This window comes from Herpailurus yagouaroundi, unplaced genomic scaffold, assembly GCF_014898765.1.
Source record: "Herpailurus yagouaroundi ecotype Mexico unplaced genomic scaffold, PumYag 160, whole genome shotgun sequence".
In the NCBI taxonomy this organism is placed as follows: Eukaryota; Metazoa; Chordata; class Mammalia; order Carnivora; family Felidae; genus Herpailurus; species Herpailurus yagouaroundi.
This window is the reverse complement of record NW_024412401.1, coordinates 18,317,095-18,332,610: the sequence shown is the minus strand read 5'-3', so window position 1 is coordinate 18,332,610 and position 15,516 is coordinate 18,317,095. Positions and strand designations below refer to the sequence as shown.

Here is a 15,516-nt window from a genome sequence, read left to right as displayed (position 1 = left end):
TTTTTTTTAATGTTTTATTTTATTTTTGAGAGTGAGGGTGAGCAGGGGGGGCAGGGCAGAAGATCTGGAGCAGGCTCTGTGCTGAGAGCAGCAAGTCTGATGCGGGGCTCTAACCCAAGAACCATGAGATCAAGACCTAAGCTGAAATCGGAGGCTTAACCAACTGAGCCACCCAGGTGCCCCAAAATAATTTGTTTTATTGGGGGAGAAAGGGGGGTAGTAACATTGTCACCAGAGAAATAATCCTGTTTTCCTTTAAAAAATATAGGTTTTGGGATCTTAGTTTTTTTGTTTTATTTTTAGGTTGGAAAGGCATGAATACATACATGAATGTTGAAGGGTAGGCATACACATAGTATTACAAAGAGTAGTAAGTAAAAATTCCCAGCTTTCTTCTACCCCATTTCACTGCCAAGAACTAGCTACAGGTACTTCCAAACATTACCTATTTTAAATACATGGACAAATAGGGGCACCTGGGTGGTTCAGTCAGTTGAACTTTCGACTTCAGCTCAGGTCATGAGGTCCTGGTTTGTTGGTTCGAGACCCACGTCGGGCTTTGTGCTGACAACACGGAGGCTGCTTGGGATTCTCTCTCCCCATCTCTGTCTACCCACCCCCCCCTCCCCAACATATGCATGCATGCTTGCCTTCTCAAAAATTAGCATTTAAAAAATACATGGAGGGGTGCCTGGGTGGCGCAGTCGGTTAAGCGTCTGACTTCAGCCAGGTCACGATCTCGCAGTCCGTGAGTTCGAGCCCCGCGTCGGGCTCTGGGCTGATGGCTCAGAGCCTGGAGCCTGTTTCCGATTCTGTGTCTCCCTCTCTCTCTCTGCCCCTCCCCCGTTCATGCTCTGTCTCTCTCTGTCCCAAAAATAAAATAAACGATGAAAAAAAAAATTTAAAAAATACATGGAAAAGTAATAGCACAGCCACATACCTTAGGTATACAGACATACAAATATGCATATATGTAGGTATACATATATATAATGTATATATACAGTATATAAAATATAAATACATATAATGAGGATTTTCCTTCCTTTTTTAAACATTACTTTTGTCCTTCTCCCTGGAATCAGAATAGCTATTAGATGCACTACTGATTTTTGCATAACAACACCCAAAATTCACATGCTGGCTTAGACTGAGACCGCTTCTGAATGGCAGTTGGGAATAAAAACACCTTCCCCTACTCACCATACATGGCTGTGTCCTCAAAACGTGAACATACTTGGCTTTAAACAACCCACTATGGATTCTTTCTCGATTGATTCCAAATCCTTTGCAGTTGCCACTTCCAGCTATATCTGTCTTAGAGTATCAAGTCTCTGCTCTTCATGGATATAGTCCTAAAGAATGTCCTTTTCCATGAAATTACCTCTTTGAAGCATGGCTCCTGTTCTGACATTCTGAGATGGGTCTGCAAACTATGGCCTAGCACCTGTATTTGTGAGTAAAGTTTTATTGGAATCCAGCTGTGCCCATTTGTTTGCATACTGTCTTCAGCTGTTTCACATTACAACAGCAGCGCTGAGTAGTAAGAGACTGTAGAACCCACAAAACCTAAAATACTCTGCCTCCTTACAGAAACGTTTGCTGACTCACATTCTAGAATAGGGTAAAAAACAGATTGTTTTTTCCCTACCAAAAGTTCTGGAGGAATTGAATCACATACTCCATATTCAGTGTCTTTGTCCAGGCTGAAGAGTTTATTTTTTTAAAAAATACAGATGACCCCTGAACAACAAGGGTTTGAACTGCATGGGTCCACTTATCTACAAATTGTTCTCAATAAATTAAATGTTCTCAGTAAAGTGTATGCATTTTCCTTATGGTTTTCTTAACTTTTTTTTTTCTCTAGCTTTATTATAAGAATACAGCATATAATTAATGTAACACACAAAATTATGCATTAATTATTTATGCTATTGGTAAGGCTTCTGGTCAGCACTAGGCTATTAATAGTTAGGTTTTTGGGGAGTTAAAAGTTTTACTTGGATTTTCTACTGCGTAGGAGGGGTCAGTCCCCCTAACCTCCATGTTGTTCAAGGGTCAACTGTACAAACAAACAAAAAGCGCCCTGGCTCTGACAGTAGCAATGGTGTGCTGGTAAACGTTTAATCACTTGCTCTCGGCCACAGGGGAGCCCTGGATTATACCATTTGCTGATCTCCATGGTGTCAATAGTTCCATAATGGCTTACCTCAAGCTAAAAAATGTGATGTCACTGAACATGGAATTGGGAAGAGATGGCCACAAATGCTAGTGCAAACTAGCTCCAGCAAACCACTGGCTCCTCAGGACATCAGTGGCCCAAACGTACTTTATTTTTTTATTTAAATTTTTAATGTTTATTTTTGAGAGAGAGAGAGAGAGAGAGTTGCGGAGGGGCAGAGAGAGACACACACAGAATCTGAAGCAGGCTCTAGACTGAGCTATCAGCACACAGCCTGATGCGGGGCTCGAACCCACGAACTGTGAGATCATGACGTGCCTGAGCTGAAGTCGGACACTTAATCGACTGAGCCACCCAGGTGCCCCTCAACCGCCTACTTTATTTATTTATTTTTTTTAAAATTTTTTTTCAACGTTTTTATTTATTTTTGGGACAGAGAGAGACAGAGCATGAACGGGGGAGGGGCAGAGAGAGAGGGAGACACAGAATCGGAAACAGGCTCCAGGCTCTGAGCCATCAGCCCAGAGCCTGACGCGGGGCTCGAACTCACGGACCGCGAGATCGTCCGTGATCGCTTAACTGACTGCGCCACCCAGGCGCCCCACAACCGCCTACTTTAAAGATGAAGACACTGAGGCCCAGAGAGTGTCTTGCCCAAGGTTGGCCCAGGGACTGGAACCAGGCTGGAAATCATTTCCCAGTAGAGTCTGGCTCCTTCACAGGGAGTTATGTCCTTCATAAAAGGAAGAGTAGAGGAAGGAAGGCAAAGGAAGTTCTTTGCCAGGCCCATGGTAATAAATATTGGTTTTTATCATTATCTTCACAATTTGGGGCTCAGGCTTCTTCAGCATGTGCTTTGAAGCTCACATCAGGGAGAGGTAGTGTTCTTCACACAAGACCAGGTTTCATGCGAACACTTGACAGTGGCCTGTCTCAATTAACCAGCAGATGCTGAGGCTACCAGACTGTAAACTCCAGAAAGAGAGGGACTGCCTGTTTGTGCTATTTTCCCCAGTGTCCAGTATAGAACTGGGCACTTGGTAAGTAGACAGACCATAAATATGTGCTCAAGGGATAAAGGAATGACACCCCACCATCAAAGTGGAGCTTTACTCCAAGAACATGGCAGGTATGCAGAGGTTAGATCCCATTCCCTTCTCCCATCTGTGGCTAGGGCCACAAGAGATGAAACATGCTCGTATGCTTGCCACATTTTTTTTTTTTTAGTTTATTTCTTTGAGATTGAGATAGAGAGCAAGCAGGGAAAGAGGGAGACCGAGAATCCCAAGCAGGCTCCATGCTGTCTGCAGAGCCCAATGTGGGGTTCGAACCCACAAACCATGAGATCATGACCTGAGCTGAAACCAACAGTCGGACGATTAACCGACAGAGCCACCCACACGTCCCTGCTTGCAACATTTCTAAACTATCAGCTGCAGTATCCAAGCTGCTTCATCAGAGCAGGAGAAGCTCTGTGGATGGAGGAGCAAAAGGCAGGACAGAGTTAGAGAACGGTCTTCCTTTGATGTATATATGTATGTAATTTCTACCTGGAACTTGTTCTGACAGAGCATAACTCCAAGGAAAAATCCAGTGAGAGATCCCACCTACCACACACCACGATGCAGGACATTGCTTTCTGGTAGCAGCTGAGGAAGGGCCACTCAAGGTGGCACATCTCTGAAAGTGGAAAGTGAACGAATGCCACGATTGGGTTATCATGATATTCCAATAAGGCTACACAGCTAAAAACAGCAGTGAACATGGCGGAAAGGAAGGCAGTGTTCTCTGGAAATGACTTTTTGACCACTTGGTAACTCTCACACAAACCCCTACACACTTGGCACGGGCTCCCCATGGGCATTTCGCTGAACCCACGGGTCCTGTTTGCCACATCACTGCCGCAATCTGGATGCACAGACAGATCAGCTCTTGGGGCACAGGAACAACCAGCCATCTGTGAACCTTGCTGCATTTTCAGGAGGCCACTGGGACTCATCATCTCTTATGCGGAGACCTACTACTAAAACTTGCCACAGTGAGGTCAAGCTTGGTCCCAAATACCAGAGATTAACACTGTCCATGCATGGGGTGCTGTATGTGTTTCCATTTAGAGCAAACATCCCAAACAAGAAGCAGGACCAATGATTAAAGCCTCCAAAGCATTTCCTACACCAGTGGCTCTCAAAGTGTGGTGCAGGAACTCTAGGAATCCACAAGGTCAAAACAACTTTCATAATAATACCAAAAGGCAATTGGCCTTTTCCTGTGTCACGTGTTCAGGAGTATACAGTGGAGTTTTCCAGAGGCTACAAGATGTGACAGTGCACCAGACTTGAGTGAAGAAGCAGATATAAGAATCCAGCTGACTTCTATTAAACCTGACATTAAAGAGACTGCAAAACTATAAAACAATGCCACTCTTATCAGTAACATTCTATTTTAGAAAATAAAATTCTCTGTTAATATAAATAGGTCCACTATTTAAAAAAAATCAATCATTAAATATAGTAAAACTTTCTGTTTTATATATATAGTAAATATCAAAAGATATAACCCACATAAACGAAAGCTTAGTATGCTAGTTTTTAAGTGTAAAGGGGTTTTTGAGCCCCCTCAAAAGTTTGAGAACAGCTGTCCAAGAGGCTGCCCATCCCCCGCCCACCCCTAGTCCTCACGCTTGTGAGGAGGGTTATGTATGTTAAGTACGTTGCAGGAAAGACGTGCCGTTCAGATATCTGGCTGAATTAAGAAAGGCAGCCCATTCTCCTTCCTGGATCTCTGAATTCATTAGGGCAGGCTCTGTGCCGAACCCTTCCATCTCACCCCATTTTCCCCTTATTACTTGGTGTGGATTCCCCAATCTGCCAGCTGTGGATTTCCCTATCCTACAAGTCCGGGCGCGGTAAGAACTACCTGGTGAGACCCGCACACCCTTCTTGGGGTTAGGACTCCCCAGTGAGGCCCGCACACCCTCCTTGGGGTGAGGATTCTCCAGTTCGGCCGGCCTTAGAGCCTGGATGAGGACTCCCAGCGAGGCCCGCATAACCTCTGTGAGGACTCTCCGGCGGCGTGCACAGCCGAGGCAGAGAGACGAGGAGAGCCATTTCCAGTCCCTGAACCCTGTCCCCCGCGCGGCACAGGCTGCAGACAAGGCGTAGAGGTCAGTCCCCAGGAGCCAGATTCTCCTCTGGGCCTTCCCCGGCCTCTACCCAGCCCGTAGCCGCTCCACGCGCCTCGGAAGAGGCTCGCGCCGTCTGCCTCCGGGAAGAGGGGGGCCGGCGCTTCTTCCCCGGGACATCCGTCCCTCCGGGCCGGTACTCACCGCTAAGTGCACGAAGGGGATCTGAGCGTGGGCAGGCGTCAAGTGCGGGGCAAGCTCCCGAGCGCTGCGTGGATCTAGGGGCAGCCGCCTCCGCGCCCCTCCCCCTGCGTCCCCCGGGGCCACCCGCTGATGGGCGGAGCAGGGGCGGGGCGGGGGGCGCGGGGCCCGGGCGCGGCGGGGTAGCGGCCCGAGAGGTGGGGCGGAGTCTCTCCCGGCTGCCCCGCCCCGCCCGGCTGGAGAGACTTCGCCCCTGGCGGGAGGGGGCGGAGGCTAAGGGCCCAGCCGCAGGAAGCGGGCGGACGCGTGCTCGAGCCCGTACCACTTCGGCGGGCCCCGTCCTGGGAGCAGAGTGACTTTCGCTCGCTTTGAGGTATAGGGTGTGACTGTCCGGCTCGCGCCAGGAAGGGGTGGGGAAGAAATGTAGTTGTTTTTCTTTTTTGCTTTAAAAAATGATTTGGCCATAAAGGGAGAGTTTTCGTTCTTCAGCTGCTCCAGTACGTGTGGTCACTTGGCCCCTGTCCCCACCGCCACGCCCCTCTCACCCCCTTGTGCCCACCCCCGACCTCTACTCCCGCCTTAATTCCTTGCAAAGCGTGCCAAGTGGGCCTCGGAACCACGCTGAAATATAATAGGACTTCGACGTTTCCATGGTTATGAATGCAGTTTCTGGTGTAAAAAAAAATTTTTTTTTTTTAACGTGTGACAACGATTTATAATGCAGGCTGTTCACCGGTTAGAAATGAGAGAAATGGCCGAGAGTTGACGCTGAATGGACCTTCTTCACCAGACCTGCTTTTGTTGGGTGATTCGAGTTGCACCCTCTCTAGCAAAGCCGACTAGAAAGAAGTGATTAAATCTTTCTAGATCCAAGGTGGTGAGGTTTTCTTGACGATTTATATGGAAAACTGTAGTTTTCTATCTTGAGTATCTGAATAAACAGCTTATAAGATGAATAGCTAATAGCTAATACTAACTCCCATTGGTACCAGTTAGTTGCCATTCTGTTCCTCTGTGTAGGGCCGTATGATTGGATCTTTCAATATCTTAATCAACTCTGCCATCTGTCCTGTGAAGTGAAAAATATTACCCCATTTTGCAGATATGAAATGCTATAGCTGGGATTCAGTCCTCATGCCTGCCTGTTTCCCAAGTCCATACTTTTCTCATTATACTATTCTAGGGTACAAGCTATCCCTAATTATATCTAGTTTTTAAATATAAAGGGTTGTATTTAACTTTGAAAAATGAGATACTATATTTCCTATATGGGAAAAGACTTTCTTTCCACACACTTTCTAAATTCACGTTCATTCATTCTTCCTTTGCACATTCTTTGAAGAAATTTTCCTTGAGTGTCTATCCCATGCCAGAGGTTCACCACAAACTCTGAAAAATAATAATAATAGAATTCCTTTGGAAGTTAGGTGATAATGTTCAATGAAAACAGGCATATAACACAATAACTGATAATCCTTGACAGAAAATAATGAAATCAAAACTCTAAAGGGAACTGGAATTTATTAATAAACACTGGTCAAAACCATGAAGGAAACACATTTAAGAGTTGGTGTTCTGCCACTTTGATTTTATGAAAGACCTACCTTAGTACCTGTTTTCGCTAACTGAAAGAAATCTGAAGAGGAATTTTGCTGTTACAAAAAAGATGAAAAGTGAAAATAACATTCAGTGTTTGTTTTGCAGCAAGCTGTTCCAGATGAGAGGGGCCCCATCAAGCTCCTTCCCTGCGAACTACGCTCAGCACCTCAGCATCAAGCCGCTGTAGCTTTGGACTGTGTCTGTGAGCATCTGTGCTTGTATCTGGATTTATTGGGTGCATCTATTAGTAAGACGTGTCCTAAGGTATTGGAAAAGCCTAAGAGAAGCTGTATTTTGGGTCTGGGGATGCTGAAAAACTTTTCCACAGAAATTAATGGTAATTGCTTCTTTGCTTTCTGCCATTTTGGTTTCATAGGAACACTCTACTTTGAGAAAGCGTGAGAAACCTGTAGTACCCACATCACTCGGCTTTGTTCCCCTCTAGAAAGTCACCAGTGACATGCAGATTGCAAATCCACTGGCCTGCCTTCTGTTCTTGTCCTCACTGACTGCTCTGTGTTACTTGACACTGGTGACTGGTCTTTCCTTGAAATTTTAACCTCCTTTCGGCTTTAGAGCCCTCTGCTTTCATCACCTCTCTGTCTTTGATCTCTCTTTCTTAGGCTCTTTCACTATACTTTTTCTCCTCTCCCTTTACATGTGATTCCATATGCTGATGAGCTTTTATTCATTTATTTTCTCTGTGCAGACTCCCTGTTACCTGTAGCTGAAGCCTGCTGGGTCTCTGTCACTGTTCTTAACTCTCTTCAGGTCTCCACATGTTTTATTTCCAGCCACTTATGGAGTCTCAACCACCTGGATATTCCAAAGACACCTGCCATTCTTCACATCTAAAATGAGAATTCGTCATCTTTTCTAACCATCAGTCTATCCCCTCCTTCCCATCCAGTTTCTTCTTCACTCTGAATCTCACATCTTGAATTTGGGTCTTATGGTGTGTTGCAAAAGCTAAACATTTAAGGGCTTTAGAACCATATTACTATGCTTATACAGGGCCCACCTGATAAACATTTCTGCCATGGTACAAAAGACTCTGCGAGAGGTCTAGAGGAATGTATAAACCTTATGGACCTTGTGAGAGGAAGCCAGCCAGCCCGCTGTGGAGCTGCTCAGGCACCGCAGATCACTCCAGGGGCCAGTGGCAGAAGGACCTTCAGTTGAGGTGACTGCACTATTCTAGTAGCCTCACTGCCAGAAGTTTCTACTACTGTAAGTAGAACCATGAAGATGTGGTCAGAGACCTGTTATGCTCCGAGGAATGCCTTATTATAGTTCACACTGACTTCAGTTACTTGTATAAACTGGACTTCCTTGGTATAGAAAGGTCCTAAAAACTGTACCCAATTAACTTTGTATCACGCTTTCCAATTTATAATGCACTCACACACATATTATTTAAAAAATTTTTTTTAATGTTTATTCATTTTTTGAGAGACAGAGAGAGCGTGAGCAAGGAAGGGGCAGAGAGAGGGAGACACAGAATCCGAAGCAGGCTTCAGCCTCTGAGCTGTCAGCACAGAGCCCAGCGTGGGGCTTGAACTCATGAACTGTGAGATCATGACCTGAGCCGAAGTCGGATGCTCAACCGACTGAGCCACCCAGGTGCCCCTTGCACACATATTATTTAAGAAAAAAGAAATGGTGTCAGAGAAAGGCGGTCTGAGAGCACATTCATATGCTGTTCTGGAGAGACTGAGTTTGACAGTCTGACCACCTTTTGAGAAACACTAGTGGTGGTTCCAAACTGAGTGTTTCTTGGAATCACAGAGAGCACCTATTAAGAATACTGCCTCTGGTGTCCCCCACCTCCTAGAATGTCTGATTAATTAGGTGAGGGGTAGGATCTGTGCTCAGAGTCTGAGGAATTTAAATTCTACAGGTGATTCAGCTCTAGCAGGCCCACAGACTGGCACCAGGGAACCGCTACCTGGAGATATATGCTCCATAGGGCGAGACCATGTCACTTTGTTCATCACCCCTAACCTGGAGCCTGGCACATGGCAGGTGCTCAGTATGAGTTTCTTGACTCTTACTGTCACTTTCTTTCTGCCCCCTCCTCCATTACACTCTGTTCAGTGTTCTCTAGCACGGTACAAAGGGGAAACATCTGGCAATGAGTGAAGCATAAGGTGGTCCTTCCTGAAATGCTTGAGGGGACTCTAGAATACCTACGTTCATTGCTGAATGTGTCTTTCTCATACTAGAGGAAGTTTGAAATAAATGTTTTCTGTTCCTTTAAAAAATGCTATATATTGACAATAAGGAAAGTCAGTGCTTAACTTCATCTTCACCCTCCCTCTCAAGTATCCAACTGGTACCCCCTTCCACGCCTCTCCTGTACTTAATGTTTGTGCTTCTTTTCTTACCGCCCAAGTGCCTAAATCCTTGAGCTGCTTTCCCCAGACCCGCTGGCCATCTGTTTTACAGTTAACACTGCCACCCCCCCAACTTAAATAGTGAAAAAAGCCAAATGTGATCAAATGTCCTATTGAATCTTCACAACAACCCTTTGAGGCTGGTGACATTCTTACCATTCCACAGATAAGGAAAGTGAGATTCAGGATGATTCTAACACTTCAACTGGCAAATGGTGATGCTGGGGTTTGAACTAAGGGTGATATAACTCCAGAGCTGGTGCTTTTAACCTCGATGCAATGATGTAGAATTTTATTTAAGTGAAATCATGGGATATTCTGAGGCTATAAATCATTTATTCTCTGCAGAAAAGAAGAGGAACATCAGTGTTCTAGGAGAGAACTTTGGTCTATCACTGTCTAGAATTCCTTATTCACTTATTTTCAGGGCTTCTTCTCCCTAATCATAGAATAAAAAACCCCTGATGCAGCCCTGTAGTTTAGGTAAACATCAGTAAAGATGCTCCTCATCCTGGGGGATAAAAATATTGGAAGTTGGGGGCAGTAATGTCATTGTTCTGAGGCTGCTGCTCCTGACTTGATTTTTTTTTTTCCCCCAAGAAAATGGTTTGGTAACATCAACAAATGAGAGTTAGAAAAACAGCAAATTTGTCACTAGTTGGGCTCATTTCTGTTTCCGGTTTATGAGGAGACTGCTTTCATGGTTAGATTAACTACTATTTAAAAATCTTACTATGGCCCCTATGCCCTTGTGCTCTCTTCATTCTTTTCCACCCATTAGTCACTTTGTCCTTCATTCGGGGTATTTCTTTTTGACCCGTCGTATAGTCACTATAAAAGCAGTGCGTTCCCCAAACTCATTTTTCCTAAGCTACAAAGCAGACTCACTGTATGCATAGCATCCACCTGGGCCCTCTACCTGTTGTCCCCACAGGGAACCAATGTGACATTATTTTCATGCTACTTGCTGTGTATGAGTAATAAAATACTTTATCTCTGACCCAAGAATCTTGTGTCTTCTGCCAACATCCATGAAACAGTAAGAGGCTTATTTATTAGCTTGTGTACGGTAAAATCTTAGTTGCTGACACTTTTGGTGACGTGATGGGATGCTGGCAGAGACAATCCTTTCTGGAAGACCCTATGGTTTGTGTTAGTGGGCAAGAGAGGACTTCCAGGATCTAGTAGCAAATGCTGATCAAGGGGCACAGTAAGTGTCCTCCACTGCCATCCTGTTAATGTTTATTTAGAAGCTAAGTGATAAGAAACAGGCTTGAAACAATTTACCCAAACGATGTTTTGGTTGTGCTCACTCTCCTCGAGAGTAGAATGAGAAAGGGATGTTATATGACAGTGGGGTGGCCAAAAGTGGCTGTAGCTGCTGAGTCAAGGAATCCCCAAAGTTTAAATAAATGCTGTCAACAATATGGAGATAGAAACTTAAGTGGATCAAAAACAAGTGTTGATTTGGATGAGCCCAAGCTGTGGGCTTGAAACTGGAAGTTGATGCAAGGCCTTGTTTATGGACAAGGAATTGCTCTGTCCCTCTGCACCTCCTGACCCTTCCCCTCCCCCATTTCCCAACTTCGGCTGCTTTCAGGAAAAAGCTGAGTATGCTTGGGGAACTCCAAGAAGGGGGAAGCTCAAATATTTTTAGCTCTGTTGTGCATAATTGCCCAGGTTACAATTCTGCTCAGTTAGTGGAGGGGGTTGGGGTGCTGGATGCAAGGGTAGCTGAAGGCACTGAGGACTGTGGAGGAAGCAAGGAAACTGGTACCAAGCCTGTCTTGAGGAGACCAAGGATTTAAAAAAAAGCCATCCTCCAAAGCCTCCTCCTCTCCCATCTGCATCCCCTTACCTTCTGGACTTCCCTTTATATGCCTATTAGGCTTCTTAATCCATTGGTCCATGTTCCCATAGTGTAGTGGTCCTCAGCCAGGGTGATTTAGTACCCCCTTCCGACCCTAAGACATTTGACAATGTCTAGAGATATATTTGATTGTCACGACTAAAAGAGGGAGAGTGTGTTCTACTGGCATTTAGTGGATAGGAGCAGGGATGCCGTAAATATCCTACAGTGCACAGGATGCATTCCCCAAACAATGATCCTACCCAAAACGTTAGTACTGCCAAGATTGGGATCCTTGCTGGGGGCTGGGGGTGGGGGGAGCATCCAAAAATCAACTGATGGGGTTTGGGCAACTTTTTCTGTGAAGAAGGAAAATTAAAGTGACCTGGTAGGGCGGGCTTTTTGGGCTGATTCAATGTACTACTGTCTTTCATTGCCGAATGTATAACTGATATTTATGTTGTACGTGCTTGCATTGTGAATACTTATGAAGTCCAGAAGGGATTCTTCTATTCGAAGACTGTGGTAGAGAGGTAATCTCTGTCTTCTAACTGGCGGTCTAGCAAAAAGAATATAAAATCTGAGAAGAAAAGGAAATCACAGCTTTAGACCGCTATTGCACAAGTCAGAAAGGCAATTCCCTAGTACAACATCGCCACCTGCCGACCCAGGCATCAAGTGCACCTCTTTTAAAAAAGCTGGGGTTTGGGAAGTAGATGGAGCTGTTGACCTGTTGCCAAGCTCTTGTTGAAAAAGAAACAGGAACCCTCCTGCACTGTTGGTGGGAATGCAAACTGGTGTAGCTGCTCTGGAAAAAAGTGTGGAGGGTCCTCGAAAAATTAAAAACAGAACTACCTACGACCCAGCAATAGCACTGCTGGGAATTTACCCGAGGGATATAGGAGTGCTGATGCATAAGGGCATGTGTACCCCAGTGTTTATAGAAGCTCTTTCAACAATAGCCAAATTATGGAAAGAGCCTAAATGTCCATCAGCTGATGACTGGATAAAGAAATTGTGGTTTATATATACATTGGAATACTACTTGGCAACGAGAAAGAATGAAATCCTGCTGTTTGCAGCAATGTGGAAGGAACTGGAAGGTATTATGCTGAGTGAAATAAGTCAGAGAAGGACAGATGTCATATGTTTTCACTCATATGTGGATCTTGAGAAACTGAATGAGCACTGGGTGTTGTATGTAAGCCAATTTGACAATAAATTATATTAAAAAAAAAAAAAGACCTATAAAGACCTGTGACTCTGCAGCCTGAGGTCCCCATTTTGGGTGGGTTAACTCAGACTTGACAACCAATAAGGAAAAGGCCCAATATATCTCACTTGTCAAATTGGAAAGTTTTTCCTCACTTGGAAATTGGGTATTTAAGGACCAAGTAGCCTGGCCCTAGCAGCATCTCAGTTTATATGAAAAAGTGGTAGCTGTTGCTTTGGAGAAACTGTACTCACATGATACCACCTGAAGTAAAGCCCCTGGCTCAATGGTGTCCTTAGTTCACAGAGGTGCACCTTAATGCTGGGGCCTGGTTCACTGATGGTCTGGCCAAGTTCAAACCTGTTAGGGGAGAGGGGAGGCTGGAGCTGTTCAACTGCTGCTCTGTATATGCCATACTGAAAATTGGCATTGTTATTCACTCACTGCATAGAACTCAAGGCCATTTTCATAACTCTGGCCAATATTCCCTATGATGAAACATATTTTTTACTGACTCTTGGGATAGTAGCCATGATTTAGCGGCCTGGTCTGTTATCTGGTCCACCCCTTGGAAGACTATAGACTGATGGATTAAACGACCCTGGCACCTGTGGTAGGAACATCTGAGACTACAGATATACAAGGGAGGAGGCCATAAATATTCTCTTTGTCGCCTAGATCGAACACCATCACTCAAGTCAAACAGCAGATGCACTTGACAGGTTGTGGATGTGACTGATCATAAATGATACTGCTGTGCCTGTGCGTCAATAGCAGCTCTCAACATGGAGCCCCTGTAGACAGGTACAAACACATGGACTGGCACAACCTCACTTCATTCTGTTACAAAATCACGTGCTTCTCTGATGCTTGAGAGGGATATGCCACATATAGAAAAGGAAATTACAACCATTCAGTGACACTGCCCGTGTGACTTAACCAAGCTAATGTAGCAATGTTGATCCAAATCAAGTTTAATGACAAATCCTGTTAGGAGTGACCTGTGCCTACTTGGGTTATATGCTTGTATGTGGCTAGAAATGGGCCAAGGAATCTCTCTTCGTTAGGGATAGAGGTTGTTTTTTGGCTCATCTATTGCCTCCTGTAATTATTAGCAATGACACCAAAGATCAGCAGGTTAGTGAAATGAATAATGGATGGGCCTTAGGCTAGACTACATCCTGACTGTCTGAAATAGAGTCCTCTGGTCTTCCCTGGGACAGTCACCTGGGTCCAGGACTCTGGAACGCATATTTGAGGTCAATACTTGAGGTTAATTTCATCTTGTTGTTTGGAGTCCCGATGATAGTAGCCTTGTGTGAGAAATTTAGTTCTAGCCTCTGTTGGTTAAAGTAATCAGAATGGCCAATAGAGTGACATACTTTTGTGACAGTTTGCTAGAAGCCAAGACAGGTAGGGGCAACAGGTGGATTGATGGGGAAAACAATCTTCCACAGGTCCTGAACATCCCTGCACATTTTTGCTAGGTATGCCAAGAATTCAAATTCCTTCCTGACTATTCTTTCCTAATGCCATTTCTCTGGGTTGTGTTTATAGTGAACACCGTGAGGGTTGAAGTTATATCAAGTCATATGTTTGCTTCTAAATTATTGGGTGTGTGTGTGAATAATTGAGTGAGAGTGTAGGTGAACCATATCATCTAAAAATTTGTAATTGTTGAGGCTGGGTCATAGGTACATGTGGGTTCAAAGTACAGGCTTTCTTACCACTTACTATAAAAACAGTAGATTCCCAAGTGTGTTCCTTGTTAGCAATACAAACTCATTGTATGTATTATATCCTTCTGGGCCCCTCTATGTTACCCCCATGGGATCTGGGATAAGGCTCATGCTGCTTGTTGTGTCATGAGTAATAAAGTCCTCTTCTGTGATTTACGAGTCTTGTGTCTTTTTCCAGTATTTATAAAATGGTAACAGAATCTTAGTACCTTGTAAGTAGGAGTAAAATACCAGACCCTGACAGTATCTATATTGTTTTGTGGGGAGTGGGGGATGCTTTGATGTTTGATTGAAATCACCAGGCACAAATTTAGTTGTGTAGCTTTGTTTTCACATTGAGAAAAAAAAATCAGTTTGTTAAACTTGTCTTGCAACTGCCCCAAATTTTGCCAAGCTTGAAATTTGGAACTTCTCTATGTAGTCCCTTTTTAAGCTTTATTTTAAATATTTAAAATTATGAATAATGTCAGCCATTTACACAATTAGAGAGACTAGTATAATGAGCCCCCATATAGACATCACTTGGCTTCAACAATGATCAACTCATGGCTGATCTTGTTACTTCTATATCTGCCTCCCATTCCCAATTACTCTGCAGCACATATATACAATTATAGAATTTCATTTGTAATATAGTCTGTTTTAAAATCATTGCTGGAATCTGCTTTGTTTTATGGTCTAGTATATTTGTTTTATTTATACTTCTAAAGAGCTATTTTGAGAAAATATTGCTCCATTAATAATAATTTTTTTAAGGTTTACTTATTTTGAGAGAGAGAGAGAGAGAGAGAGAGAGAGAGAGACAGAGAGAATTCCCAAGCAGACTCTGTGCTGACACAACAGAGCCCCATGTGGAGTTCGAGCTCATGAACTGTGAGATCATGACCGGAGCCCAAATCAAGAGTTGGACACTTAACTGAATGAGCCACCCTGATGCTCCTCCATTAATACTAATTTTTAAAAAAAGCATCACAAGTCTCTCTCTCCCCCACCCCCGAAATATTTTGAATGTAACTAAAGCTCTATATAGTGGCAAATGTATAATCTTCAGTTCTGTAGTTATTAAAACAAAAAAAGAAATTAGGAAAAAGAACTAAAGAAAATATAAATTAGTAACATAAAATATTAATGAATTATTTAATATATGTAATTGACTACTTGTGAGAACTGCACCAAAATAAATAAAATATACTACTCTCTGACAAATTAACAAATG

General features: G+C 43.9%; 1 protein-coding gene and 1 long non-coding RNA gene across 2 annotated transcripts in view; one reads left to right on the top strand and one right to left on the bottom strand.

Annotated features, from left to right (window-relative positions):
• The window catches only part of ACO1 (aconitase 1), a 71,910-nt gene extending 66,298 nt beyond the window's left edge, over window positions 1–5,612 (bottom strand). The window contains exon 1 of the mRNA XM_040481449.1: window positions 5,508–5,612. The gene's annotated coding sequence lies outside the window, so the exon portion shown is untranslated. The remainder of the gene's footprint in view (window positions 1–5,507) is intronic.
• Window positions 5,613–5,715: 103 nt separating this feature from the next.
• On the top strand, window positions 5,716–14,452 carry LOC121034565 (uncharacterized). The gene is made up of 3 exons (XR_005792507.1): window positions 5,716–5,877; window positions 7,209–7,305; window positions 13,240–14,452. It is a non-coding gene; the product is annotated as an uncharacterized LOC121034565 (long non-coding RNA).
• The last annotated feature ends 1,064 nt before the right edge of the window (window positions 14,453–15,516 follow it).